The 26,340-nt window shown below is 39.1% G+C and overlaps 2 long non-coding RNA genes across 3 annotated transcripts in view; one reads left to right on the top strand and one right to left on the bottom strand.

Annotated features, from left to right (window-relative positions):
• LOC110395533 overlaps positions 1-26,340 on the top strand; it is an 87,235-nt gene that overhangs the window by 49,650 nt on the left and 11,245 nt on the right. Inside the window, exons 5-6 of one of the 2 annotated variants that reach the window (XR_002436440.1) lie at positions 4,809-4,852; positions 20,525-20,720. This is a non-coding gene — a long non-coding RNA (uncharacterized LOC110395533). Of the gene's footprint in view, positions 1-4,808; positions 4,853-5,296; positions 6,986-20,524; positions 20,721-26,340 lie in introns of those variants that run through there. The other variant, XR_002436439.1, reaches the window with a different exon arrangement.
• The window catches only part of LOC110395534, a 29,575-nt gene continuing 22,300 nt past the window's right edge, over positions 19,066-26,340 (bottom strand). Inside the window, exons 3-4 of the long non-coding RNA XR_002436442.1 lie at positions 23,232-23,325; positions 19,066-19,343 (exon numbers count right to left, since the gene is read on the bottom strand). This is a non-coding gene — a long non-coding RNA (uncharacterized LOC110395534). The remainder of the gene's footprint in view (positions 19,344-23,231; positions 23,326-26,340) is intronic.

Raw genomic sequence — 26,340 nt, 5'->3', positions numbered from 1 at the left:
TATAAATTGAAGGGACAAGTGGATTTAATTAAAAAATCTGTGCAAGCACTATCCACAAAAATGGTCCAGAAGACATTTAATTTCTTCTCTCCAGTTTCAAAGGGCTATAAATTAGGCAGTGCTGGAACTCTGAGTGGCCATAGGTGTGTAGTGTCCTTTGGGCTGTAGATATAACAGAGAACCTATGGCGGGGAAGGTGAGTACTCTTCTGCAAGGGCAGCCAGGAGCTGGGCAAGCTTCTTGAAGGTATCTCAGATGGTACCAGACACATGTTAAAAACAGAATCTTGCCCCTAGGTCATACAGCACTATTGATTTCAGCAGAACATTAATTTACAGTGCCTGAGAGTGTAGCTGAAACAATTATTCAGAAATATAGCACAGCATAATTGAAACTTGCCTTTTACACAAGCTTCATAATTAAAAACAGGGTGGGAAGAGCAAACAGCAGTCTCTTGTTTTGCTGGTTGTCTTCAGGGATGAGACTTTAAAACTTTAGCCTTGGCTCTAAATGAATACTGTATGCAGTTTATCAGCAAATAGGATACTTTCAGGTCTCTGAAGTCTTACAGAGAAAGAGAAGAAAGGAAAAAAATAAAAATAATTTAGGATTATGTTATCACTCTTTTGAAACCTATATAAAAGAAATCTGCATGGATTTTAAAACTGTTGTATAATTCTGAAAATCCTTATTAAAACCAAAAGATACTGTCACAGCGTTTGCCATAATTAAGGGTAATCAGTCAAACTCGTCATGTCTGTAATAGCTTATTTTCTCCTATGTGTTTTTAATAGTCACCCCAATATTCACTGAATTTATGACTGCAATCTGGAGATGTACAGCAGTGTGAAACTACACCAAAGTACATCCTGCAGTCCACTGCCTTTAGTCTAGAAAAATGTCATAAACTTCCAATGAGAGGATCTTGAATATTCCTCTCCAATGATAAGAGTTGAAATCACATTTTATCAAAGTCAGACAAATACAAATTTTTACCTAACTCTAGTTTAAAGTGAGAGTTGAACAAATTCATGCACAACACCTCTCCCTGAATAGTTCTTGGTAGTGTTAGTGGTTTCGTAGTTACAATCCCATCTCTCCATTGTGAAAGATTTCTTTTCTTTCCTGTTGCTATGTGAAAAAAACAGCACAGGAAAAAATTGACTATCCAGGGAAAATCATACAAAGTCATGCGGTGTCATGAAGTAAAAGAGAGAGAAAAATGTTGAAAATGCATAAGTGCATATGGGCAATTATAATAAAGGGAGTTACAATTTTCTGATTTTAAGTCTGTTTTTAGAATTGAAAATCAGCACAGAATCATAGAATCATAGAGTGGCTTGGGTTGATGGAGAGTGGCTTAGCAACCACACCAGCCAATTCCTTCAGGACCCTGGGGTGCGTGTCATCTGTCCCAATAGACTTGTACACATTTAGCCTCACAAGGCAGTCTCAGACTTGCTCTGCTCTTACAATGGGAGGAATTTTGCCCTCCTAGCCACACCTAGAGGTTCAGAATCTGAGAGGCATGGGAAATCAGAGAAGACAAGGCAAAGAAGTTGCTGAGTACCTCAGCCTTTGCCATGTCTGCTGTAGCCAGTTCTCCCTTCTCATTTATGAGAGGGAGTACACTCTTCTTTGCCTGTCTCTTCTGAACAACATATCTCCAGAATATTTTCCTGTTATTTTTCACATCCCTTACCAAGTTTAGTTCCGGACAGATGACGAGATAAGGAATTTTGATGGTGTTTTAACCAGGAAGGTCCTTGACATGCATTTCTTCTTGTAAAGTGAGATTTATTATTAGAAGAAAGAGAAATGATGTAACGATTCCTCCCAAGTGTCAGTAACATGAAGAAAACTGGTCTGCAATGATAGATAGATAACTAGATAGACAGGCATTTTTTGTGCATGGGTGTGCATGCATGTTGACAACACTGAAGTAATCATGAGGATTCCTGATGACAGAATTGAATAAAAGATTATATAAGACACTAGTAACATATGTTGTCTCCTGCGAGCATCGTGATAGTTTACCGTTTTCTCCACTTGACATTGTAATTTGCACAAAGCTCTACAAATTCTAAACAGATGCATCCAAGAAGCAGAGCCAGCCAAGAACTGAGTCCCTATCAACAAGTAAACTTTGAGCAGGAAAGCAGACTTCTCCCTGTTTTTAACCTTTCAACATGCTTATCTGGAAATGGACTTTTCCCCTCCCTATTTTCTGCTCTCCCCCTCCCCCTCCCCCCCTTCTCCTAATCCGGGAGCTGGAGCTCCTTTCTTGTTCAGTGCCTGTGTAGCAAAACTGATCTCCTGTCCTCCAAGAAGTCAGCTGTACTGCAGGGAAACGAAAAAGCCCCATTAACCCAAATGCACTGATAGTTTGGCTTCTATAGGTCTCTGTCAAATCTGCTCCCAAGTAACGGCAGATTTGATTTCTTTCACTAGTTCACTAGCCAGCATATAGCTGTCCTGCTGTCCTGAGAGCAGAGTTGAAGGATTTTTGCCAAGAGTATGCTGGCTCTACATCAACCAGCATAAACAACTTCCTTATCTTACTTTTTCACTCCTAATAACACTGATCAGAATATACAATGTTGGATTTTTTTCTTGTCTTTATTTATCCCCATGAAATTTTGCCAAAGTGTGAGGATACTGACCAAGATGGAGAGAGTGAGGGATAACTCTGCTTGCAGCACTGAGCCTTCATCTGCCTTGTAGAGCAATGCCGCAGGAGCTCAAACCTTGCTGAACAGCCACAGCCTAGCTCTAAATCTGCTGACCCTGCCTTAGTAGCAGCACACTTAACAGCATTCCCTTGAGAGAGCTAGACATTATAAACATAAATAAATCCACCTGGGGATTTCAGAAACATCAGGAGAAACTTTGGGAATGGGTTTGTTATTCTTCTCAGGGTAATCAGATTTGCCAGTGGGGTCATTATCAAAAAGCTAGACAGCCCCACAGCCAGTTTACTAGCACTTCACACTAGGTGAAGCTCATTTATATGCAATGAAGCTGTATGTCACTTTGCCATTGTCAAAAGAGCACAAAACTCAAGCACTAATCATTTAAATACTAGTAACTAAAAGTATGATTGGAATGCGAAGCACTTGGCAAGGTTAAGCATGCATACAACATCCAGCAAGAAACCTTCCTTTGCCAAACGTGCACAGGCTGTGGATCAAAGACTAAAGGTTTCCAGCCCCACCTTTGCAGTGGTGTCTGTGCCTCATTTTGGACAGGTCCTGCGTTCCCTTGTTTGCTTCCATTGCATGAAGTGGGCAAACACTACTCCCATCTTCACAGTGTTTTAAGGAGATTTATTTACCTGCAGCAGTTTTGGTAAAAGACCTTTATGTAAATGTGTAACATATCCACTCAGGAGCGAAAGGATGGGAGAAACAAGATCTGCCCCTCTCGAAGTGAAACTGGACTTCAATGCCTCATCACATCTGGGTAGTAAAAGTGCTGGGCTCCTCCAGCCCAGCATTATGTAGCATAGCTGTTCTTCAGTCCACACAGTTTTAGATTACCCCCTCTAGCAAGCAATACTATTACTTTTATCTTTCCACTTATCAACCAAATTTCTAAATTTTAAACAGCCTATCATTTCTAGTTGGGTAACAAAATAAACAGCATAATTTGACCACAGTAATTAAGGAAACATTGCACAACATTGCCATCTGAGTTTGTTAGTCTTCTAGATACCTTGTATTGTTTCAGTTAGCCTAACTGAAACTTGAAAAAATTAGGAAATGGAACAATAGGGGTTCCTGAGCTGTAGACAGGAGCAGGCTGGAAGGAACACCAAGTGGGGGCAAAAGCTGGATGCTGACTCTTGGTACTGGGGGTCCATGACAGATGGAAGAGGTTGGGTAGGGATGACCATGTAGGCAAGGAGCAGATACCTTTGGGTGCCAGGTCTTCCGTGATTCTGATCTGAGCTCATTTTGGGGTAGGTTTTCTGTTTTACAAGATTGCTGGGAGGAAAGGGAGAGCAACGTCCATTTGTCTTTTGACCTTCCTATGTTCCACTCTCACGGAGGGAACATTTTCAGCCTTGAACTAAAAAGGAATCAAATTATATGTTGTTGTATCTTTTGAAACAAAATGTTTAGGAAGATTGTCAAGGAAACTAACATATTTTTATATCAATTGGTGCTAGGCTGTAAAGCACTGATAAATAGCTGAAGTACATGAGTGATGAAATTACAGAAAGGGCAGGGTGAAAGACCAAGAACAATCTCATAAATGAAAAGACAGTAGAAAAGAGTGGTTATTGATCTGAGACAGACTTTTTTTTTTTTTTTTCCTAAAGAGAACTGAGGTCCTGCACTGATAGGATGAGGGAAATGACTATCCTGCATGAATGACATACACACCTGAGAGCTGAATTTCAACCTATGTAAAGGGAAAGATATCTAAAATTTACCTCAATGAAGTCATTGAAACATAGATGATTCCTTAATGAAATATGTTTATCAGCCATCTGTAGATTACTTTGGTTCATTTCTTGTTCTTTGTCTACCTCTACATTCTATTTTTCAGTGTTTCTAAGTCTCACTTTGAACGCCATACAGAATGAAGGGTTTGCCATTCATTCCTGCTTAATAACTTACAGCATTAAATCAGTTGGAACAAATATTCTCTACATCAGCCAGACTAAATATCCCTGTTTCTTACTACTGTCATTGCCAATAGAATGGGTCAAAACAAAATGATTTTTCCTCTCTTCGTTCCCCCATATTGATGAAAATATTCAGGCAGTTCCAGTTCTTAATTATCTCCTTTTATCTCCTCAGATTACTCATGTGGGGCTCCTTGCAATCCATTTCCTGAAAATTCCGTAAGTAATTATGCTCCCTACACAGTTATCATTTACCTTCAATTTCTATCATATTTACTGAGCCATCCTATTACAACTGCATTGCCCTCTCGCAGTTGCCTCCAGTTTTTCTTGCTAAGGAAATGCCCAGAAGTAAGGGAAAGTCTAGGAGCTGGAATTGTAAGGTGGAATGGTATTGCCTCACTTCTCTGTATCCCACCCAGCTCTCTCAATATGAAAGATACATGCAGCCTATCATCTCTCAGAGATGTGCCTCTTTGTTGCAATTCCTCTGCTGATACCCATCAGCTCTGGAACAGTAGAAATTTAGAGCAGAATAATTTGCTCAAGGTAATTTAAGACAAGTGTAAACACAGCCTTTTCAGCCGGCTTCATGTCAATGTGTCAAAACACGATTGTTTTACATTTGCTACAGCAACTCTCAGCATGTTGTTTCTTCCCCAGAAATCTGGCCTCAGTGAGTGCCAAGTCCCAGTCTCCAAGATGGATGAATGCTGCTCTTCCTTCCCAGCTGTCGCAGCTCCACACAGCAGGAGTTCCCCCCACGCTCCCAGGTGTACACGGGGTGTGACAGCACAGCTGCCTCCCCATTAAATCCAAATGATGACCTTCAGCCATCCTCCCAGGCTCCCTGGCACCCTCCTGCCAGGCCCAGCTCTGCGCTGCACTGTCTGGAACTACCACTGAGGAACTCATTTTAAGTCGTATCTTTGAATCAATCCAGATAAATGTTGTCAGTGGAAAGTTGCTACTGCTCACAACCTCTGTGACTTTTAACATATACCACATGTTCCCGCATTAAGGCTGGCTTGCTCTGCATTAGCAGAGAAAAGACGTAGTGCAAATCCATCCAAGTGCTCTTAAAATCAAAAGGAATCTTTCCACTGATTTTAACAAGAGCTGAGTTGAGGTCTTGTGACCCTGCTGCAGCAAAGTATTTACACACACGCCAAACTCTAAGCATGTGAAGAAGCCCCATGAATTCAATAGGCTTATCAGATGTTCAAGAACTTCAATCAAGGCTTCAGTACTTTTTTAAGTTGCTGTAACGTGCCTCTGTTGTACAAATTAAAATCCATGAGATAATTTCCCTTGCTCCAATGAAAGGAGGAATAGATCTTGAATATATGTATCATGTGTATTTATATTTGTGCATATATAATATTTATGTTTACATACGAATATACATGCACATATACATATTTTAGCCTCTCTTCTGCCTTTTCATATTCCTGGAAGAAAAGCTTTCATCTGATTTATATGACAAACTGCAAAATCCACTGCTTGTGCCCACATTCTTTACACTGGAAAAAAGCTTCCTTTCAAATGTCCTTGTCCCAGTGCTGATGGATGCTCTCCAAGCAGGGGCATTCTCATACAATGGACACATATAAAGCCTGAAGAGCCTAAGAGGTAGAAATATCATCCTTACAAAGGTAAAATATGAAATTAAAAAAACTTAGAAAAGATACTGAAAATTTACCTCAAAGACCATCAAAAGGAAAAATAATTTCCTTTCTTGCCTTAGGACAACATTTATTTAGATTGAAGTGTAAAAATACAGTGGAAGTAAATGTCCTCTTTGTTGTCTATAGAACCTTCAAATAAATCGACATCCTATAATGGTGTTTAGGGGAGGTTTTAATCCTTCCATTCTGTTCCCCTCCTTTCTCTTTTTTTTTTTTGTTCCATCAAAAACTGTAATGTGCAGGCTTCAACCTAAAAATTCCCCACTGAAATAGAGTGAATTCGTGCATATATATGCTGATCAGCTGCAATTATATGTAATTCAGAAAGGGGCAATGCAGCATTTCATCCGTAAAGTCTCTAAAAATGAAAAGAGAACAGTGAAAATTTACCTTGGGGTGAGGGCAGGCAGGTAACACCATGAGAAAGACTGAAGCAATATGTCACCAATTCTTCACTTTCTAAAGTAAAAGCCTGAATTGCTTCATTGCCTCATTAAAGAACAGATTCCTCCAGACTCACTGCAACTCATTTATAGCAGTATAGAAACAGATGGTTTGGTAGATATAATTTTCTATTTAACTAGCAAGTTCTTTTTACTCTACTTTTATTTGATTCTCCACAATATATAAATAAAATGCTATAAAATAAATAACATTGTGAACATCACTGCCCTTCCTCACCTCTGAAATACCCCATAACCTTCCATAACCTTATTTATTGCTATTTAACCTCATGCCAGGCTATCTTAAAACTTTTAGCTCAACAGGAAATAATGTCAGTATAACAATTGCCTATTTTTGCTGTAGTTGTTTTGTTGGTGGTAGTGGGTTTTTTTATGGCAGCAGGCAGGCAAAGAAGCAAACACTACAGTTCAGGGGTATTAAAAAGATTGTGACAATTCTTTGAGGTTTTTTTTTGGAGGTCTCTCTCTCCTTCAAGTGCAAAACACATGGGAAGGCATCCAGCCAGCACAAACAGGCTCTGAAATATTAAAACCAGCAGAGAAGAGCACAATTTTATCCCAGCAGCTCTTCTGCTACAACTTCCCCAGGGTCTTACTCCCCAGAAAGGAGGTCTGTGGATAACACAGGTGTCATGAACAGCAAATGTGACTTGTTTAAGGACATCAGTTTCATCAATAGCAAAGCCACTTCTGTTCCATTAGCAGCTGAAAGGTACTCGCCACAGTAGTCCAAGAGCTAGCTCAGTGTTTCCTCTGTGCTGTGCGACCCCTCATCAGGGACTAAGGAAGAACAAGTCTACTTCCAGCAGGCATCTGTGGCTGATAGGGGGATTCCTGTGGTTGATGAAGTCTAGTAGTAAGGTGCAACAGTCATGATGCACTCAGTGCACTACTTATAGCTCTGCTGGGACTATGAAGTATGGAGCTAGAGTGTTGTTCTATGACTTCTTAAGAGAGATTTTTCATTCTTCCTCTTTTCTCCTTTCAAAGTATATGAGATGGAAGTGCCATGGTCATTGTTTTGTGTGGTCTGCAAGAGTGTTTGGTGATAGGCTTTTAGGACAGAGGAGGAGGAGTGTATGGGAAGATTGCAGTTTTGCCCATACTGAACTTTGTCAGTATATATATATTGTCACCTCAGTTGCGTAGTCTAGGAGAGATAGCTGGAGGAAAACCAGAAAGCAAGTTAACAGCTACTGGTCTGAGCCCTAGTACTTGGGCTCATTCCCTATCTCTTTCTGGACATCCCCTTCTAGCCTAGATTAACCCTCTCTCCACTGAATAAAAAAGCTATTATACTGAATGCTGTTTATTCCCATGTCTGTACATATTTATGGAGCAGATATGAAGGTAGCCTGGATCTCTAGCCTGCATTCTGGATGATGTCAAAATTTATAATGTTAATGGTCTCATTTCTTCCTCCATGAGAGATCACAAGGAGCATCATAGAAACCCATTTAAAGACATAAACTCTCTTTCCTATGTCAATGCTTTCTCAGTTTTTAACTATGTGCAAGAGAATCAGCAGCCACAAATCAAGACCATGCTACACACTTGCAAACATCCACATCTGAACCCGTTCATGGGACCGAACACACTCAAAATCTTATGTAGGACAATTTGAGTGCAAGCTTGATAGAAAGCTAGGCTATGTCTGAAGTTCATGTAGCTGTTGTACATTGGAGACAAGCATATATAAGACAAAAAAAGCAGAAAGTTGTCACTGAGTGGTCACTTGATCATGCCCTCCATTGTAAATGTCAAGCAAAATGATATCAAATTATATATACGGACGGGGTAAACCCAGCACTGAAACCAGTTTAGGCTAACATGCACCTTTGTTCTCAATTCACTCAAAGTATAGGCATCTTCAGTTACTACTGATGGGAGACTGATGAAGTAGATGCCCAGGGCTTTAGTCCTCATCTCCCAGATGAAAAGCAGTACCTGGGATATGAAAAATACAAAAGGTGGATACATTCCAATATTTCTTTTGTCTTGAATAACTTCAGGATCCAATGTTAGGTCATAATCCTGTAGACATATCCCAGTTTTCAGCAGCTTTTGTCAACACTATCAAAACCCTCTAGGTTCTAATATGGCCATCCAAGAAAACATTTAAGCATGTGTGTAACAGGCGCCTCACACAGTGTGTCTGAGAATTTGAATATTTGTTTCCACCAATGTGATCTGCTTAACTAGCTCTCATAAATACTGCCATTTTGTAGTATGTACGCAGTTTCTCCTTATCTAATCACTTTCAGGAGGAAACACGAATCTTGTACAGTCAGGATCTATAAAATACGATGCAGAAAAGTTAGCCTATTTCCAGCAAGCTTAAAGCAGTTATATAGAGATCCACCACTGGGAGATTTCTAGCAAATTAAAGAAGTGAAAGAAGTTATTTTCTGACCACAACCTACTCATTTCATATGACAATTATCATGGACTGATGCTATATTTAACTATCTATGTTCACTACCAGGTTTGTCCTTATTTTTCTAGCATTTTTGTACCAAGCACTTACATGTTCTTTCTGTCATCAGCCTGAAAAAGAAAAGAGATCACATCTCTAAAACGTCCTGTTTTTCTTGGCAAATTTGATAAATAGATCAAAAACTTGAAGCCACGGAGCAAAAAGTTTATCGCAGAATGATGAGATTAATCTTCATGCCCCTCTTCTTTCATACTTGCCTACTACCTCTTTTGCCCACCTCCTGGCAAGTCAGCATGCCGTGTGAGCAGTCAGTCTGCTTCTCTGACTCAGAATCTCAGAGCATTAAAGCCTTAAGTTTGGCAGATGCCCAGGATAAAGAAATTTTCACAAATCTCCCACAAAGAACACTCTAATCATAGTAAGCTCTGAAGCCTTGAACGTAATGTTTCTTCCGTACAAAAAAATCCCAATTTGCTTAATGGACTCTTCTGAAACTTTGCAGTATAATATTGCAAATGTTCTTTTAAAAATCCCGAGTCCTTCCCCAGCACATGACCAGCATATACATCTCATAAAGGAAAAAATATAATTTATTATTCAGTTCTGGTTTCTGCTGAGAATTCTTCCAACACATAGTTCATTGGAAAATAAAGAAGAAATACTCTGTTCAAGTTGTCTTTCAGGGATAACTCATCTTGTAATTCCCATTGCAACAACAGAGGAAAACACTTGCAAGAAAAGATGTTGTTGATCTCCATATGGGTGACCTCACTGAAGGTTATTTGGAAGAAAATAGAAAAGCAAACTGATTTATTAATGGCTGGACTCCATGAATTTCATACAGAAATTCAAATGATGTATTCTGCAACTACAGCTAAAGAGCCTCCATTCTGTAAGTTTTAAGTCATTCCCATGAGCATGTGTTCAGTTGTCTGCAACACAACATGCACTCAGTCATTCTGGTTTCTCATATAATATGTGATGATACTGCATCCTAACAGCTACATTCAGTGGAATGGTATTTCCAAATAAATGCAAATTCATTTTTGTTCATAGCTAAAGAGTGTGAAAAACACCTCCTTAAATCCAGCTTTACTGCATATATATATATATATATTTTTTTTTTTAGGATATTTTGGAACTGCAGAAAAGAGGCTTGATTTTTTTTCTCTAATGTCTATAAATTTATATTTGCATTTAATATTTACAGTTTAGATATCCAGGAGATATCCAGGAGAAGTTATTCTCCTTATTCATTGCCATAGTTATGCCTGACACTTTACAGACAAAATGTATCTAAGTATACAGCTACAAACGGTAAGTTCAGGGGACTTTTCAGCTGTTACAAGTGATCTTTTTTCCTGAAAGCTTTTATGTCCACAATACTAAACATCAAAAATTGTTTTCTAACTGTTTTAGGCTTTATTTGTTCTTTGAATATTGTTTTTTGAGCAGAAATCTATCTTAGTCTTAAAGAAAGAGTGTTCTGTGGCAGTGTTGTTAGTCCTCTGGAAAAGACGGGCTATTGAAGGCAGAAATGTCAAAAGAAATGCAAAGGCCCACGAAGAAAGGCAAGGCATTACAGACTCCACAAGTTATGCAGTGTAGTCACACAATACAAATTACTGCAAATGAATACAGTTTTCTGTCTCATAAGGCTGCATGTTAGTCATAAATCACACAACAAACCTATATAGTTGTTTTTTTTTTTTAAGGAAACGTGGACTGTAGGCTAGCTCTGGGAGAGGATAAGGGGATTCAAACCCAGTAAGGACAGAAGAGTTCCCCATCCAAAGCACATGAAGTAGGGAGCGCCTACTGTCAAACAGTATTAACAGCATAAAAAACCTATTGCTCAAAATACTTACCTGCTATCAAATGTAATAGCTGCAGTTATTTTAGCTGCTTATTTACATTAATAGAAAGTCTTTTCCACATTCTCAGCTCACACATTTCTGCCCCACAACAATCCCTTGCTGCACCAGATACGCTGCAGTCCCAGGCAGGACCTGAGCTTCCACAGTTCACATGTAAGCTTAGGCATCTAAGCTTTCCAGTGAAATACTTCTGGATGGGAGAAACTCAAGTTGGTACAGGTCCCTATCTCGTTTCTTCTTCACATTTCTACAGTTTGCTCATGCTAAATAATTGCTTTTCTTTGTATTTTTTTTTTACATCAGTGGACAAAATGCCTTTTAAATTTTATTTTTACTTTTTTTGAAGCATGGAAAAAGTTACGTCTAGAACACTCCATGCAGACGTCTCCCTGAAATCTGGCACAGTCGTTTAAAAAGCACACAATGCACAATTCAGTAAATGTGGGAAATACAAGTTTTGGTGAGTCTTGAGTCATCACTCCCAACATTAATGAATGAGATGTCCAAAACTCACCATTTCCAAATTCAAGACTTATGAGCAAATCTTTCCCTTAAATGGTTCTGAATGGTTGCCAGTGGCCAATTCTCCACATCCTAGACAACAGACAAAACTTCAAGATACACTCAACTCTCTTGGTAGGAGTGGCATGCACACTTCTTGTGGGATAATAAAATTACCATTCAGAAATTAATTGGTTCCCTTCCTAAAAATGAATAAGGATTGTTTTTTGAAAACAAAATCATTGCTGTTTAAAACCCACCTCCCATCTATCCTCCATTTTCAATCTTTTTTTTTTTTTTTTTTTTGACAAACACATGTTCTTAGGAAGTGAGGAAGAAAAAGGAACAATTCAAGAGCTAATGAAAATTAAGCCCTTTGGTGATACTTGCAGAAGAACAATAGCAATCTTCTCCCCCTCCCAGCCTTAATAGTAGTCTTTCATAAACTTTCCATTAAATTCAAATGAAACATCGAGCATTGCTATGTTAATGAAATTCTTCACAGCTCCATTTCTCTCAGTCCAGTGTTACTATTAAGCATTTAGAAAGTTTATTTTAAAAGTTAATTCAATTGTACTTGCCATTATGTAGCTACTATCTCATTTTCATTTAACCACTAAGGCATAATGATCTTCTAAAATGAGTCTGTTTCAGAAGCTATAAAGATTATTTGGTAAAGTTTGATAATACTCACTTGGCCATGAGCATTAATTTCAATGAACAGTCAATACTGTCTACATTGCGCTTTCCTGGCATTGAATAGCCAGCCATTCATTTGCAAGACACCATAATCTTTTTATTAAGCATCTTTTGCTGTCTTATGTTCCCCTTTCAAACTAACATAATTTATGAGCATCTAAGTATGATCTATTCATAGCATTTAAAATAAAACACATTTCAAAATTGGTCAGATCATTTTTGAACTACCTCTCTTTATATCCTGGATATATAAATAGATTTTGAGACATTTTTCTGTATCAAATAAGTTAACAGTATATACAGAAGTATTAGATTTTTTGTTGTAATCCTTTTCTTTAAATCGGTTGCATGGCCCCCTCAGTATCATATTAGACTGTCATTCGGACAAATGCAAGCCTCCTAGAAGCAAATAAATCTAATCTAAGTGATGTGAGATGGCTCATGCCCTTATTTCATATCCTCTCTTTGTTGGGATCCTGGTTGTTGAAATGGAAGAGAGTCATAGATTAGTGTACAATGGCTTGGGCCTCTGGAGGTCATCTGGTCATACTTCCAGACAGCAATGGTCCTACTACATGTTAGCTTTGACCTGTAGCCTTTAAATCACAGTTCAGTGTCATCTGTAAACTTTGTGAACTTAAAGTCCCATTGTCTAATCATTGATTTGGATTCTAAACATTATCTGTTCCAGGTACAACCCCTAGGAAAGTCACCAGCACTCAGTGACCAGCTGGATTTAGAATGACTAATCACAACACTTCGAGAGCAATGGTCCAGCTAGTTTTCACCCACAGTAGTGGGGTGAAAATTACTGTAGTCCACACACAGTCCATATTTCCATATTTTTATTTGTAACTGGCATCTGATATGGAAGTGCAGTTGGAACAAAAGTGTGGAACTGAATTCCTCCACACAAGAAAAATTGCACCCACTGAAATGCATCAATGCTTGCTGAACATTTATGGAGACCAAACAGTGGATGTGAGGCAGTGGGAGGTGAATTTCAGTAGTGGTGACAATAGGTCACCTCCCCTGTGCAGACACTTATGAGTGTAGCATGCAGGCTCTTGTTCATCGCTGGTGAAAATGCATAGCTAATGGTGATGACTGTGTTGAAAAAGAGCGTTCTGTAGCTGAGAAATGCTGTATTAGATAGTGTCATTGTGCTCTTTGTACTGGTTGTATTTTCCATGGAAATAATTAGGAGGCATTACTTTCAGAACAACCTTCATAGATGCAGCCCCCAATTCTTCTTCTCTCAGTGTGGCCCAGGCAAGCCAAAAGGTTGAACACCCCTACTTTACTCTTCAGAACAGTCTCTCACGTGATCTTACCTAGGATAGTTCCTTGAACAAAGCCAGAGTGTGTTCCTTTTTTCCACCACAGAGTTCCACACACTTGAGCCACTCCTTTGCACAAAGTGCAGCCTCACACTTACCATCCTGCCTGTGCCTCCCCTGCCTGCATTCACCCACAGCAGCTCTGCAATCTTGAGAGCTATCCCACTGTAACCCTGTAATGCCAGAGATATCCCTGATCTGTGACTGCGCGCAATCTTCCTCTTACTCCTGTTTGTTTTCCAGGCTGAGCATGCTTATGTTCATGTGCTTGCAAAAGGCCCTCAGTAGCTTGTGTTTGAGCCTTTTTACAAAGAGGAAGCACAACTATGCCTTTCTGTTGAAGCATACCAGGACAGCAATAGGGGGGTTATTTTTTTGTTGATATTTTTTTAACTAACAGATCCGTACTTTTTTGTAACCAACAGCTCCATGACAAGCACGCTCACACAAGACTTGGGAGCCCTGGGTCCTATGGTGCATTCAGCCAAAAGGAGTTCAGCCCTCCTTCCTCACTGCCTGGGAGAATACACTAGCAGGCAGATGTACAGACTATTTGAGGCAGAAGAAAATGGAGCGTTTTTAGTATTTTCTACTGGAGCTGTTCCACCTTCGTAAAGGAATTCAAGATTTAGTAGGCCAAGAATGTTACTTTCCAGCCAAACCATTTAGGGCACTCTCTGGGAAATAGGAAAACTTGGGTTCCAAACCCTGCTCCAAGAGACTGTGTTTTGTTGGTTTTCTTTTTTAAATTAAGCAGTCATTTGATAAAACACATGAAGACTCCAAGGGAGAGCACAAAGTATGTGTCTCTGCTGGAATATGCACTGCTCTCAAACCGAAAACATCAGCCTTCGGGCACAATGGCCCCAGAGAGAGTCACCTCAGTGCTTTCTTCAGCAGATTTTTCTATTTTTTAATCTAATTTGAATAGCAAACTCCTATCCAAAAAGTCAGATTCCCCTGCACAGCCAACCACACATTCACTTACTGAGTTGTGCTGTTCAGCCTGTGCCTTCCAGCAGTGACACTAACTAGGTAATCAATAGATTTTCTGTCTGGTGATGTGGAACATACCTGTTCTCTTCAAATCACAGTATGTCCAGACTCATGTCCAAACAAACTTATTGCTGCCAAAACAGGAAGCAAAGCATTTTTGGAGAAGTATACCAAAAAAAAAAAAAAAAAAAAAATGGAGAGAGAGAGAAAGAGAAGACTAAATTTCTTTTTAGAGTTGTGAATTACATAGGATGTGGTAAATTGTCTAGTCAGTGTTTGTCTACATGTGGTCTGAACATTTTTATGAAGATCCTGTGTTTAAATACATATATTTTTTAAATAAAGATTAAAATCCCAAGAGTTGCGATGCCAAGAGCAAATTACAGGGCGTTTTCTTCATCTACAAGATCACTAGCTTTTGCCATTGGTCCTGGGTACTGATTTACCCAGAAATGTGCAATGGAACGGTTGCCCCACCAGAAGCACATATTGTGTTTTCAGTACAGTTGAGGGCACGGTTCAAAGAAAAATACATATAGGAACACTTTCTCTGTTCCCACTGCAGCCAATGTACTTAACTTTAAAAGTATAGGGTACTTTGTCCAAGGGCGTTTCAGGAATTAAACACTTTTCCACGGTACAGAAACTTCAGAACCATTCAACATTTTTTCATTTTTATTTTGAATTTTATACCTCAATATGTGTGTTTTTTTCTGAAATGGCATGCTGAGCTTCACCATTTCACCCTTTTTTTTTTTCCCCCAAAAAACCCCAAACTATTTATAGGCAAGATGTCTTTCTTCATATATTATTAATCTCCTAAAAACAGGCACCTGTTAACTTGCATAGGTACTCTTGATGCCCATTATTGTAAGCCAGGAAAGGTCATGTTGTGACTGAAGAAGTACAGTCTTTACAGCGAACTGTGGAAAACCTGGAGTGTCTTCCTAGTGTGGGTAAGGCTGCTTGGGTAACTTTTGGCAGATGCACACAATTCACAACAGTCTTAGAGAATTCCTACATTATGAGATTTCACCCTCAGAACAGAATCTATCTTAAAACTAGTCTTAGTATGACATCTCGCTTTACTATTCTGTGAACTTTTCCATTTTTACAGATATAGAGGTAGTACAGGATAGGGATATCAAGTTCAAATCAGTAATACTATGTAGAAGCAGCAGAGCCATTTTCATGAGCAGACTAATTTCCCCTGGTTTCAAACAATTGGAATTAACTGTAATAAGCTGATACCTAGTGCCTTTTCCAGCTGTACTCAATGTCAAATCTCTTACAAAAAATTATTCAAACCTGGAAGTGGGAATAACACAGCTGTAGTAGAAGCTGACACTGTGTAAACACCATTAGTACACTAGCTAATGTGTCATTTTTCCCCTGAATTTCGTTTGTATTAATCTCAGCATGACGGTCTGCATCAACAGTAGATCCTCCTCCGGCTTGAACACTGCTGCATTAGAACAGATTAACCTGACTGACTTGATCAGTCAAACTTCAACCTGCTGCCACCTCTGCTGCTCTCAGTCCCACGCATTGATTTACATATGTTGTGTGTTCAGTTTCTAAGCATGATTTCTCTCCTGTTCTCTTGAATCAAAATAACTGAGCGAAGAAAATGCTCCAAGCTTACTGAATACCAGTAGCCACTTCGGGGATACAAACTCTCACTAATCCTAGCATTAATGCACTCCCACATTGCTCAGCAAGGTATTTCTGTGCATGGCCCAGGCAGTTTTCCATGCTGTGAATACTTTTCACAGATAAACAACAAAAGAAAAGCATCTTCTTACTTTACCCCAAACTTATCAAGGAGTGTTCCCACCAAAGCCTTTTCTGTAAAAGTTTTAGGATCTTCTTTTGGACCATTTTATGACATGGATAAGAGTAGGTATGTTTCCCTGCCAGAATGAGTCAGAGTATTGAGCATTTCCACAACATGCAATGGTTGACACCACCTAGACTGAGAATAGTCCACCTCTTTCAGTCTAATTCTCTGCTGCACACATGCACCATCCTGTGATTAGGAACAATACGGCCATAAGAGTGCCAAATACACTCAGGTGCAAAAAGCAGCCACTCCAAACTGAGGCAAAAACACGGATCATAGGCAATTTCTTGGAAGGCAAGTTAAAAGCACTCACAATTTGCAGGCATTTGGGAATGCTGTTTCAAATGAAGGAGTTGTGGAGAACACACTCCCACTTGGGAAGATTAGAGGAAAGTAGAGTCAGACAGGACATCCATGGCCCATACCAGTAGGCTTGAGAGGCAAACTGGAAGCCTTTCACTAATAAAAATGTAGTTTTGAACCATCACTGTATTCTGAATGGAGAGTTCCAAAATGGAGCTTTTTTACAATCACTACATGCCCTCCTCCAGACCTTGCTCCATCTCCTTTATAGGTTCACTTTTGTGTCCTAAATATCTTCATGCATTGGAACATAAACAATGGAAGTGAATGGATTATAAAATCAGATGATACATTCAGAGCAGATATAGAAGTGAAGTGAAAGAAGAGTCCAAAGAATCACAGTAGATCATGAGAAATTGTTTTCTGACTCCTGCAAGACCCAAGTTTTAGCAAAGCAAATACTATGATACACGAATAAGGCTGCAGAGTAAATTCCTGAAGATTATCTACAAGGATCTCTGAACACATTGAATAACACCAGGCTATGTGACTAAGCATCATATCCTCAAAATCAGTTGTATAATGTGGGAGGAGAAATACAGAACTAAGGATAGATAAGGGAAACTTTATCCTTGATAAACATATTAACATATTTCAGGGTCAATTACCCTGCAGCAAATACCTACCAGACTCACCACTATCAGCTGCGAGAAGGGTGTTATCACTTTGTGATGTTAAGTATTTGTCTCTATTTACCCAAATTCATTCTTCTGAAAAGATGTTATTATTGACTACAGTGTCATGATAGATCTGGTGTGTGGAGGCAGAGAGCTGAGCTTGAACAGAGCTCAGCCCATGTAAGGGAAACGTTGCAGTAAGACCCGGTGACAGTCTCTTCAACCTGTTCAAGTATGTCTCTTTCTATGGTTATCATTCATTTTCTACTTTTTCAAAGAAAAACTACAATGAAAAAAACATAACTAGCAAATGGAAATGAATAGATAGAGATACTTGGAATTTGGAAATTGCACATAGGAAATACAACAAGCGAGGGCATTCCAACCATTAGTGAGTATACCTTTATTTAAGTGGTGGAAGGAAAAAAGACAGGTGTGTGGAAACTGAAAATAAAACATACAAAGCAGAGAAAATTCAGTTCCATGTTGCTGCTTCTGCTGCATTGCTACCACGATTCACCTTGCAGTATCCTTGTTCTGCAAGGACCACAGCTGAGAATGAGCTGTTATGTTCCACGTCCTTGTGCTAAATCCATACACAGCAAAACTGAGACACAGAGGAGAAAACTTAAGCTATCTTTGTACTTAATCGTGAAGAGTTGTTGTTTTGTATCAGTTGTTTTCAGTTGCTGAGTCATTTCAGTGTGTCTTTAATTATTTTCAAATGAAAATAAAAATATTATTTTAGTGTGCAAGGAAGACACTACACATTATAGTTGTTGCAAGATATCAGACTTACTCCTGCTGACAATTTTTGAGTTTTGCTGGACTTTGGATAGATATGAAATGAGCTCATTCTTTTTGTAGTCCACTGAACAGATAAGTACTTTACAAACATTTAATATAGGAATTGCTCAGGGCTGGACCAGAACAGATTCTTCTGAACCATCAGCATGCCAATACTTACTTACACTTTGCTTATCTGGTTGCTAGAAGTGTTAACTAACCCCTTACTGCTATTAGATCCAGGTATATGTACTTAACTATTTCACTACTACACACTGTACCGAGTACACAAGGCAAAATGTGTGTGGCAACTAGATGTCTGTGATCTGGTTGGCTTAAAAGAATGACATCATATTCATTACCATGAATCTAGGAAAAAAACTGCAGTTGACAACTACAGTCTCTCACACTATCCTACACTGCACGTCATGCCAGCTTCACTTCTAGGTATGCTATCGGACCGAAGCAAAAGGCAATGGTGGGAAGTTCTTGAGGAATATTCTTTTGAAACACAGTAAGGCCACAGAACAACAAAGTCAAACAAAGTGCTCCAGGGCTTGATAAGCTATTCATATATTTGGGTAGAAAAGATTGTTCCAGCACAAACTGTCATATAAGAGGGTGAGAGAACAGCTTTGCCTTGTGGTTAGAAAAGTGGGATTGGGCTCTGCTGGGAAGAATTACAGAAGCAAAGAGGCATATCTTCATTAATTTTCTCTTGGCAGGGGTTATCACCGGAGGAACAACAAGAGTAAGAAATGATAGAATGTGTCTGTACCTTCCTGAACAGATCCAAAAACCACAGAGAAAGAATGGTAAAGGCAGCATTTCAGAGCCATTTTCCTACAAATCTGTTAAGACTGACACTTTGCAAAATCACATTCCACAAAAGTTGAAAGATTACAAAAATATCTCGGTACATTACTGCCTGTTCCTCATTCTCTAGACCTGACTGTCATCATGCTGACAGTTGGACTAACGAAATCAGATAGAGAGTGAAAGCAACGTTTACTTCACTGAGAGCTGGAAGGTTGTATGTCAAGTCTGAAATTCCAGGTGACAGTAAAGTTCATTCCCAATGGATACGTGGATGTAACAGCTGCAAAGAAAAACAAAAATGACCTTTAATTGTAGGTATTAGTGGAACCATGACCATGGTACCAAAACCTAGCACTTTTGGAAACATTAATTTAGGATGTGGCTCAGAAATGAGAATAAGACAGAATGATTTCCACGTAGGAGAGAATGCTGAATATTAGTAGCAAGGCAAGAGGTTCAGCTTTCTACATAATACAGACTTGCACATGTTTATGCAAAAATATTTGAGAGTGATCGAAGAAAACAGAGACTTTAGCTATTTATTCTAATCCAGCACAAACTCAGGTACATGGTCAAGTGCACTTGGGACTTGGGATTCTTCAGAGATATGCACCCAATCTGATCCTCAGAAACCCTCCAAAATGACCATCCATCTGCGTAACAGTTAAAAAGAAGTAATTCCTACTGTCCATCTTAAACTCTCACTGCAGATTAAATTACACATTTTCTCCAGCAGCTATGGAAAACAATCCATCACTGTTAATTTGCAACATAAATAGCTGCTTCCAAACAGAAAGCCCATGCCAGCACCTCACTCCTAAAACTGATTCATTCATTTTTTGTCATGTGTCATTCTTTAAATTATGTTTTCCATTCTTTAAGTTATCTAAATTGTCCCTTCAATTCAAAGAGTACAGTAGCCAAATGTCTTCCAAATGAGGTTTTGGCAGGTCCAAGCAGAAGACAATAATACTCTCCTTGGGCTGACAATTGACATCCAAACTAAAATTAATCCAGCCTAAAGTAAGGGTTGCCATTTTTTGCAACAGTATCAGTTACTCAGCTCCAGACTTTTTATGAACTTACTTTTTTGTTGCCAGACTGTATTTTTGCATCAAATTTCTTCATGCAGAGCTTAGTACAGTACATATCACATTTGAACTTCACCTTTTCTATTTCCCGTAAGCATCCCTGTAGGCTGCATCTTCCAATAGATGTGTGGCATAACTTACGTGCTATCACTTATGACTGTAGAACTGTAGCAATACTACCCATTTGTCTTTTTTTGGGCATCAGTTTTAAAAACTACACCTTACCTACTATTAAAATAGGGAGATCAGACAGATAACAAAGAAGGAACAAAGCAAAGGATTGAATATTGGATAACAAAGTAAAAAAGTCTTGCCTGGACCTTATGGTATAGCATAATTTTCTACCCTTTTTCCATATTTTCTACTGCAGGCTTCACCTGGAGTACCGCGTCCAAATATGGAATCCACAGTACAGGAGAGATGTAGACCTGTCAGAGCACGTCCAGAGAAGGGCTGCAGAAATGATCCAAGGGATGGAACACCTCTCCTATGAGGACAGGTCGAGAGGGCTGGGGCTGTTCTCTGGAGAAGAGAAGGCTCCAAGGTGACCTGAGAGCAGCCTTTCTGTATCTAAAGGGGAGCTACAGGAAAGAAGGGGACAGACTCTTTAGCAGGGTCTGTGGTGACAAAACAAGGGGAAATGGCTTCAAGCTCAAAGAGGGTTGGTTTAGGTTAGATACAAGGAAAAAAATCTTTTACAGTGAGGATGGTGAGGCACTGGAACAGGTTGACCTAGTGACGTGGTTGATGCCCCATTCCTGGAGACTTCCAAGGCGAGGCTGGATCAGGCCCTGGGCAACTTGATCAAGCTGTGGATATTCCTGTTCATTGCAGGGGAATTGGACTAGATGGCCTTCAGAGGTCCCTTCCAACTCTAAGGATTCTATGATTGTATGATTTTTACAGAACTATACCACTGAACTCATTTGGCAAGGAATAATTAATTCTTGGCATGTTTAACAGGTAAGAACATTAAATTTAGCATTTCCTGAGAGAACAATCAAATTTAAATATTAAATAATATTTGTCCTGTGCATGCTAAGTAGCTTTATGGCTAGACAGAGAATGAAGTGCAGTCCACACTATGAAGAATTTACATCACTTCTTGGCATTAATGTTTGCCATCAGTAAGAGTCCAGTAAGTATTCCTTTTTTAGTATCAAGTATTGTTGAAAACATATGAGTGGTAAGAACCATCTCTTAGATGAGAACTCTTCAAGAAGTTTGCCACGGCCACAACTTCCTTTCTTTCTTATGTTGAGGTAAGAGCAACTAAAGGTTGAGAAGTGAGGAACGAGCCTGACAGTATGATCAGGAGCAGATATTAAGTTAACAGAAAGTAGTGCAGCTTTACTAGTAGTAGTCAAACTGCCCCAAGTTGCTCTAGTTAAAGATTTGGACACAAAAGAGGCAGTAGATCAATAAGTAATGCTTTTTCAGATTTGTTCCATTCTAATCACTGAGAAAGAAACAGAAAAAAAAAAAAAAAAAAACACAAAGAAGACCATTGAAAGGAAAAGCAGCTCTTAGTACAAGCCAATTTATAAATGGCAAGTGATTCATGCATTAAGAAGTAGGGGGAGAGGAACTTTACAGTGTTAATATGATAGATTGCAAGTTTACAAACCCCAGGCAGTTCATTTCAGTTCAGTAGAGCTGCTACCTTTGATTTCTTCTCACTGCTAAGAACAGGAAACTTTCAGCAGATATGGTTATTGTCTCTCAGAAACCTTCAGATCACTGTAATGTCTTTAATTTTATAATATATCATCATTCAAAGTTCACGGAAGTACAAAACAATTTGTTTCAGAGGGAAGAGAAAAACTTCAGGAGGAGAGGGGAACAGTTCTTTATCATTTGCCTGTTGAAGGAGATAAGTCAACGTAATGCTGATTGAGACTTGTGTCAGAGTTAAAAGAAAAACATTCATTTTCTAATGCTTTTAATAAATGTTTTCTGTTTTTCCCACTCAAAGACCACAAGGCAACATTTGAAGTGAGAAAGGAGGAAAAAGCTTTCCGAGTTTTTGTTAAATCATATTAAAACAATGTATAAATGTACCATCCGGAAAAATGTTAGATTTATCTCTGCATTTCAGGGAAATCAAACTCCCAGAGGTCAAAGAGTTTGCTAAATGGGTGGGGGAGTGAGAGAACATTTTAAAAAATCATCCTCTAATTTGGAGCCAAAGTCAGTGATTTAAACTTTAATGCTCATCTTGAAACCGAACACAGAATGAGCATAGGTGGAACCATCCCAACTAGCAATTACCCAGAGCCAGGCAAACAACAGCAGAAGTAACTATTGCTGTCAGTGAATTAATGTTTTCAAAACACAACATCAACCCTGCCAGTTTGCTAGCCTCTGTTCACTTTTGATGGTGATAACTTGCTAAGCCACAATACTCAGCCGCATGTCTAGCATCTAGCTATATCAGGAAATTGCAATTGTTACACATTGTGATGCCACCAGGCAGTCTCATCTGCAGCCAAGACATTAAAATTCAGCTCCCCATCACTTCAGGATTCAGTCTTCCAGTCCATGATCAAAAACAAATGCCAGAGGAGCTGGCTATCACTTATATAAGAAGCTCAGTACATCTTTACCAACAAGCACTCACGACCTCAGCCTTGCAAATATGTGGGTCAAAATCTTTCTTTGCAGAGTAAAAGGGAAGGGAGGAGGGGAAAGAAGCAAAACATTCTAATTGACTGCATTTCAGGAGATCTGACTAAACCTTCCCCAGCATGCAGTGGACCTTGTTTCTGTGCAATTATATGGTTCACTACTCATTTTTTAACCCAAATTTAACTCTGCCCACACAAACTGGGGCTGTCTTAATGCTTATTACTGTAAAATATTGACCTCAACATGATGAGTCATAAGAAAGAGTTTCTAGAAAAATTTACTACGTACTCTATATTAAAGAATCCTATACCCTGTCAAGTTACCACAACAGACAACTATTTTGGAGTCTCTTCTGTTGCTTCATTTTTGTCTCACACTTTGTATTTAAAATTGCAGTACTAGCCTATAACCTTCCCCCCGGTAACCTAGGCACTCTGTATGGCACTCACAATTCTTCGTAGGCATAGAGGAAAGTATCAGATAGATGATTGCAATGTTGTGCGAGCTCTGTGACAGCACCAGAAGACTAGTTTCCTCGAACATCTAGGAAAAAATCAAAGGTGCTTATGAAAAGGAAGAAAAAATACATTTCATTTGTAGCTGTTAGCAAGAAAAAATGCTATGAGAACTTCACCACAGTGCTTTTAAATACGCTGCTTTAAAATAATGTCAATATAAATTACACTTTTTAGTAAACCCAATTCAACACTCAATGCTTCAACAGGAGTTGAGGCATGTGAGGTGAGCTATAACATCTGTATGAAAGGAAGACTCATCTTCATGGCATACTTGTCCAACTCAAGCTCAAAAGCATTGCTTCTCTGGGTATTCAGCAAAGTGCGATTCAAGGAGGAACAAACACTCAGTGAGAAGTTAGCAAGCAAAGAACTGAGGCATCTCTCAGTACAAGTCAGATCATAAACATGGATCTGAAGATCTAACAGTCAAATATACTATTCGAGAAAACAAGTTTATGCTTAAGCGATGAAAGTTATTAACATTCCAAAAACAGCAGAGAAGAATCTATACTCATTTTTCAAAAACACTTCCTGAAATACAGAGAAAAAGCCTATTGCTTTTTACACAACCTCAGTCCCATTAACTACACTGGGGTTCCTTATCTGATACACAATGTTATCAGAAGGTAGCTAAGATCTCTCCAATGCCTAGATGAGAATATTTTTATCAAATAAACTGACAGTTTACAGTACAAAACCTCATTTATATAAATCAAGTGAAGACTATTTTCACACTAATTGGAATGTATTATGCAGTAGATGTTCTTCTAAAAAATCATATCATACCGTGTCCCTTATCACTGATCAAGGAAGAGTGTTTTATTTTTTTTTAAATTATCTAAATTATTAATTAATTCAGAGTTAATGTATCTGAAGGACTATGAGTACTTACTAAACCTCTGAGTTCCACCAACTTCCTATTTTGAGTGTCTCTCTTTCCAAAGTGCTATTGATCTCTTAGGTGTTGATACAGAAAAATCAAAATGATACAGAAACTTCTATGGAAGATTTGTTGCCTTTTCATTTATGAATATAAAAAATGTAACAATGATAGGTAAAAAGGTAAAAAGTATAGCCTTCTGTCCACTGGAAGATACAGAAGTACTGAACTGAAAGATATTAAGGATTTTAGCGGGTACTGCACATTGACCCAGGCCACCTTGGTTGCACCAAGGAAATCAATAGGGAATGGAGGAGGCCAAAGTTGAAGGTTTCTTGGTTATCAGCAAAGTAAATAAATAGCAGTCATCCCATACAAAAGGGCAGCAGATATTCAAATATCAATGTAGATTTACTGAAGTGTATTACTTTCTTAGCTATAAATTCTTTCTCTGGTCTAGGATCATGCAACTGATTGAGAAAGTACTGCCACTTGCTTCAAAAGGCCAGCAAAGGTAGAATAAAATGAGAGTAGTTGCGACAAAAATTGGAACTCCACTGGAATCAGTAGGTGTCTATTCCCCTAGGTTTTGGCTTTGTAGTGGGGACTCACCATGTCTCCTTTCCAAAGGATGACCCAGTGGTTAGAGGAACTGAAAATGCTCAAAGTGTGTGATGGTACCAGAGGGAGCAATCGACCCTTTTCCAGTGGCATCTGCATCACAAAGATTATTTACTGCAGGGTGCTTGTTGTATTAATTAGAACAGAATGATGAAAATGGCATCAATGGTCTTTGCTACCTTTGAACTACAATAGCTGCATTGTCCTGGAAACCCACAGCCATTGAAGTTGGTTACCATGAGTAAAGGACTTCCAGGAAAAGGCAGGAGACCTCACACATTGTTCACAATTGTTGAGCTTGTACCCAAGGGCCAGCAGGAAAACATTCCCCTCTCAGGGCCCCAAGAGCACCATCAGCCCTGCCTGTCCCTGGCTATCCCTTCCATGACTCCAAAGCCCAGGACCCCACATCACCTCCAGGGCCATCAGCCCTTATGATAGCAATGCTGCAGCAGGGCCAGACTCCAGCTCCCATGAGTATCCACGCTCTTAAACTGTTAGCACAAACCCTAGCACAATTTTGGCATGCCTCCAGACAATATCTAGCATTGCTCAAGACAAGGACAGGCAAGAGTTCTTTCCCAGACTGCATCTGGGATGCAACCATCCAGCTTGGGGAAATGAAAGGAGCAGTTAAGCAGTTTGGTGCCACACATGCTGCACTGCCTCAGGGTCATAAGATAGCTCCAGGCTCATTATATCTATTTTCATAGGCTGATTTTGAGTCTGTGGTTGGATGCTAGGAAACAAAACAGATCACAAAGCATTCTTTGATCCTGAAGATCACAGATTACAACACAGAACTTGTCCATGGAAAAAAATGTTCCTCCTGTACAAAACATGGTGGTGGCATACATATCACCCAGCTAGGAACAGACTCAAGCACTGTCTCAGAGAGCAACGTGTCAAAAAGCCATCTGAGAGAGTATGGTAGCAGGTAAACAGCATGATTATCAAAATCAACTGTTTAAATGCTGGCCCTCTTTAATTTACTAGGTTAGGCAGAGCCTCAGAGTTCAACTACAGTCTGATTTTTTTATTGTTTCTAAATACTGCTGTGTTTGAAATCATGCATACATTGCTGGGGTTTTCTTGCTTTTGCTTCTTGTTACTCATTGTGAACCGATGCAGACTGGCAATAATCCTTGTCCATAAATTGATTAATAATGGGATGCCCAGGCAAACACCAACCAACATGGTGGTAAAGCATGGATTTATAGGGTGGTATTATAAAATTTTATATTTTCATCTGTAATTCCCATTTTGAGGAAGCAAAACTTGTGCTTTGCTTTTTCTTTTTGACCACTCCTAAGTAGAAAGCTGTCATTTTCATGGAACTATTTATCACAGTACCAAAATCTCACTTCTGAGTATTCATGGTCATCCCAGAGCCCATCGTTCTACATGAGAAATTAGGATCATTTCTTCTGCAGATGTGTAACCCTTTTAATTTATCTACATTGAATTTTATGTCATTTTACTGCCTAGTCTCACAGGGTTTAATTCTTCAAAGTCAACTGTCCTCCACACTACCTTTAT

The sequence above is a fragment of the Numida meleagris genome, chromosome 3 (genome assembly GCF_002078875.1).
Source record: "Numida meleagris isolate 19003 breed g44 Domestic line chromosome 3, NumMel1.0, whole genome shotgun sequence".
Classification (NCBI taxonomy): domain Eukaryota; kingdom Metazoa; phylum Chordata; class Aves; order Galliformes; family Numididae; genus Numida; species Numida meleagris.
This window is presented reverse-complemented; position numbering and strand designations above follow the sequence as displayed.